Here is a 5,031-nt window from a genome sequence, read left to right on the forward strand (position 1 = left end):
TAATTTTTCTCATGTAGATCTTGTATATATTTTGCTAGATTTATACCTAAGTATTCCATTTTGGGGGTGCTAATGTAAATAGTATTGTGTTTTCAATTTCAATTCCATTTGTTCATTTCTGGTGTGTAGGAAAGTGATTGACTTTTGTATATTAACCTTGTATCCTGCAACCTTGCTATAATCGCTTATTAGTTCCAGAAGGTTTTTCTCCCCATTCTTTTAGATTTTCTACATAGATGATCATGCCATCTGTGAACAGACAGTTTTATTTTTCTTCCAAATGTATATCTCCTATTTCCTTTTTTGTTTGTTTTACATTTTACTGCTGTAGCTAATACTTCCAGTATGATGTTGAAAAGCAGTGTTGAGAGGGGATGTCCTTGTCTTGTTCCCAATCTTATTGTAAAAGCTTCAAGTTTCTCACCATTAAGTATGACGTTAGCTGCAGGATTTTTAGATGTTCTTTATCAAGTTGGGAAGGTTACCCTCTATTCTAGTTTACTGAAAGTTTTTCTCATGAATCTGTGTTTGATTTTCTCAAATGCTTGTTCTGCATCTATTGATATAGTCATGTGATTTTTCTTCTTTAGTCTGCTGATATGATGGATTAATTAATTGATTGATGAAGACTGAAGCAGTCTTGCTTAAGTTGGATAAATGTCACCTGGTTGTGGTGTATAATTCTTTTTACACATTGTCGGATTTGATTTGCCAATATTTTGAGTATTTTTATGTCTATATTCATGAGAGGTATTGCCTGCCATACTAATGATGTTGAGCACTTTTTCATGTGTTTATTGGCTATTTGGAAATCTTTTTTGAAGCATGTGTTCAAGCCTCTTGATCATTTCTGTAACAGGTTGTCTGCCATTCTCTTATAAATTTGTAGCAGTTTCCAAAAATATTGTGGGTACTTTGTGAGAAATATATGTTGTAGAGCCAGCCTGGTGGTGCAGCGGTTAAGTTCGCCCATTCTGCTTTGGCGGGCCGGGGTTCGCCGATTCGAATCCCAGGTGTGGACCTTTGAACTGCTCATCAAGTCATGATGTGGTGGGCGTCCCACATATAAAATAGAGGAAAATGGGCACAGATGTTAGCTCAGGGCTAATCTTCCTCAGCAAAAAAGAGGAGAATTGGCGGCAGATATTAGCTCAGGGCTACTCTTCCTCAAAAAAAAAAAAAAAAAGAAATACATGTTGTAATATCTTCCATTCTATGGTTATAACTTCAATGGTTTTTTCTTTATATTGAGTTTAACTTACATAGAGTACAGTGAACAAATAAGTGTGCAGCTTGATGATTTCACACATACGCATACACCTATGTAACCACAACTCAAATGAAAATATAAAACATTACCAGCACCACAGGAAACTCCTTCATGCAGTCTCACAAATGATAGTTACTCCTCAAAGTAACCATGATTCTGACCTTTACCATCATAGGCTAGTTTTTGCCTGTTTTTTTAACTTTACATACATCAAAAACATGTGCATTACACATGCAAATGTACTCCTTTGTGTTAAGCTTCTCTTGTTTTCTGTGAAATTTATCCATAAGTACTTCGTTTTTTCATTGCTGTTAATATTGTATTTAATTAATATAACATAACTCTCCATTATATTGTAGTTGGATTTTTAGATTGTATCTAGTTTATGAATAAAGCTGCTATGGACATTCTTCACGTCTTGTGGTGGATATACGTATTTAAGAATTACTCTGTCAAAGGGTAAAGCAATGTTTAGATTTAGTAGCTCATCCCAAACAATTGTCAAAGTGAAGGTAACAATCATCAGTCCCATTAGCAATGTTTGAGAATTCCAGTTGCTCCTTTTTTCCAACACTTGGTATTATCCGTTCTTTCATATTTGCCATTCTAGTAGGAGTGTGCCCATCTAATTTGCATTTCTCTTATGACTAATGATGCTGCTACCTTTCCATATTTTATTGGCAATTTGGATAACTTCTTCTGTGAAATGTCTGGTTAAAGTCTTTTTCCACTTTTAAAAAAAGACTGTTAGTCTTTTTAATTTCACCTAGAACTTCTTCCTATATTCTGGGTATGAGTCTTTACTTTGAAAATATCTTCTCTTTGAGGCATGTATTTTCACACTCTTTTTTTTATTGGGTCATAATAGCTTACAATATTGTGAAATTTCAGTTGTACATTATTATTTGTCCACCGTCGTATAAGTGCTCCCCTTCACCCTTTGTGCCCACCCTCCAGCTGCCTTCCCCGTGGTAACCATTGAACTGTTCTCTTTGTCCCTGTGTTTGTTTATCTTCCACATCTGAGTGAAATTGTATGGTGTTTGTCTTTCTCTGTCTGGCTTATTTCACTTAACATAATACCCTCAACGTCCATCCATGTTGTTGCAAATGGGACGATTTTGTCTTTTTTTATGGCTGTGGAGTATTCTAGTGTATGTATATATACCACATCTTCTTTATCCATTCATCAGTCGATGGGCACCTGGGTTACTTCCACATCTTGGTAATGCTGCAATGAACATAGGGGTGCATAAGTCTCTTTGAATTGTTGATTTCAAGTTCTTTGGATAAATATGCAGTAGTGGGATAGTTGGTATTTCTATTCTTAATTTTTTGAGAAATCTCCATACTGTTTTCCACAGTGGCTGCACCAGTTTGCATTCCCATCAGCAGTGTATGAGGCTTCCCTTTTCTCCACAACCTTTCCAGCATTTATTTTTTGTCTTGGTGATTATAGCCATTTTTAACAGGTGTAAAGTGATATCTTAGTGTAGTTTTGATTTGCATTTCCCTGATGATTAGTGACGTTTAACATCTTTTCATGTGCCTGTTGGACATCTGTAAATCTTCCTTGGAGCAGTGTCTGTTCATATCATCTTCCTATTTTTAGATCGGGTTGTTTGTTTTGTTGTTGTTCAGTTGTGTGAGTTTTTTATATATTACAGAGTTTAACACCTTGTCAGATATATGATTTGCAAATATTTTCTCCAGTTGTTAGGTTGTCTTTTTGTTGTGATCCTGGTTGCCTTTGCCTTGCAGAGGCTCTTTAGTCTGATGAAGTCCTGCTTCTTAATTTTTCTTTTGTTTCCCTTGTCTGAGAAGACATGGTATTGAAAAAGATCCTTTTAAGACTGATGTCAGAGAGCGTACTACTTATATTTCCTTCTGGAAGTTTTATGGTTTCATGTCTTACCTTCAAGTCTTTGATACATTTTGAGTTTATTTTCATGTACAGTGAAAGATAATGGTCTACGTTCATTCTTTTGTATGTGGCTGCCCAGTTTTCCCAATACCATTTATTGAAGAGACTTTCCTTTCTTCATTGTATGTTCTTAGCACCTTTGTCAATGATTAGCTGTCTGCAGATGTGTAGTTTTATTTCTGGGCTTTCAATTCTCCTCCATTGATCTGTGTGCCTGTTTTTATACCAGCCCATGCTGTTTTGATTACTATAGTATTGTAGTATGTTTTGAAGTCAGGGATTGTGATGCCTCTAGCTTTGTTCTTTTTTCTCATCATTTCTTCAGCTATTTGGGGTCTTTTGTTGCCCCATATGAATTTTAGGATTCTTTGTTCTATTTCTGTGAAGAATGTCATTGGGATGCTGATTGGGATTGTATTGAATCCGTAGATTGCTTTGGGTAGTATGGACGTTTTAACTATGTTTATTCTTCTGATCCATGTGCATGGACTATTTTCTTTGTGTGATCATCAGTTTCTTTCCATAAAATCTTATAGTTGTCATCGTGTTTGAAACCAAGGTCTTTCACCTCCTTGGTTAAATTTATTCCTAGATATCTTATTCTTTTTGTTGCAATTGTAAATAGGATTATATTCTTGAGTTCTCTTTCTGTTAGTTTGCTATTAGAGTACAGAAATTGAACTGACTTTTGTAAGCTGATTTTGTACCCTGCAACTTTACTGTAGTTATTATTTCTAATAGTTTTATGATGGATTCTATAGGGTTTTCTATATATAAAATCACGTCATCTGCAAACAGTGAGAGTTTCACTTCCTGTTTGAGAGTTTCATTTCCTATTTGGATTCCTTTTATTCCTTTTCCTTGCTAATTGCTCTGGCCAAAACCTCCAGTACTATGTTGAATAAGAGTGGTGAGAGTGGGCACCCTTATCTTATTCCTGTTCTCAGAGGGATGGTGTTCAGTTTTTCCCCATTGATTGTGATGTTGGCTGTGGATTTGTCATACACGGCTTTTATTATGTTGAGATACTTTCCTTATATCCCCATTTTGTGAAGAGTTTTGTCATAAATGGTTGTTTGAGCTTGTCAAATGCTTTCTCAGCATCTATTGAGATGATCATGTGGTTTTTATTGCTCATTTTGTTAATGTGCGGTATCACATTAATTGATTTGTGGATATTGAACCATGCCTGTGTCCCTAGGATAAATCCAACTTTATCATGGTGTATGATCTTTTTCGTGTATTGCTGTATTCAGGTTGCCAATATTTTGTGGAGGATATGTGCATCTATATTCATCAGCAATATTGGCCTGTAGTTTAGCTTTTTTGCGTTGTCCTTGTCAGGCTTTGGTATCAGGGTGACACTGGCTTCATAAAATGTGTTAGGAAGTGGTCCGTCTACCAAAAGTTTTTGTAATAGTTTGAGAAGTTTGGATATTAAATCCTCTTAGGACTACTTTTGCTGCATCCCATATGAGTTGGTTTGGTATGTTTTCAGTTTCATTTGTCTCCAGATATTTTTTGATTTCTCCATAAATTTCAATGATCCATTAGTTGTTCAGTAGCATGTTGTTTAGTCTCCACATCTATGTCCCTTTCTCAGCATTTTTCTTATAGTTAATTTCTAGTTTCATTGCACTATAGTCAGAAAAGATGCTTGTAATTATTCCAGTCTTCTTAAATTTATTGAGGCTTGCCTTGTTTCCCAAAATATGGTCTATCCTCAAGAATACTCCATGCACACTTGAGAAGAGTGTATATCCTGCTGTTTTTGGATCAAGTGTTCTGTGTATATCTATGAAGTCCATCTGGTCGAGTTTTTCATTTAATTCCTGTTT

This window comes from Equus quagga, chromosome 14, assembly GCF_021613505.1.
Source record: "Equus quagga isolate Etosha38 chromosome 14, UCLA_HA_Equagga_1.0, whole genome shotgun sequence".
NCBI lineage: Eukaryota > Metazoa > Chordata > Mammalia > Perissodactyla > Equidae > Equus > Equus quagga.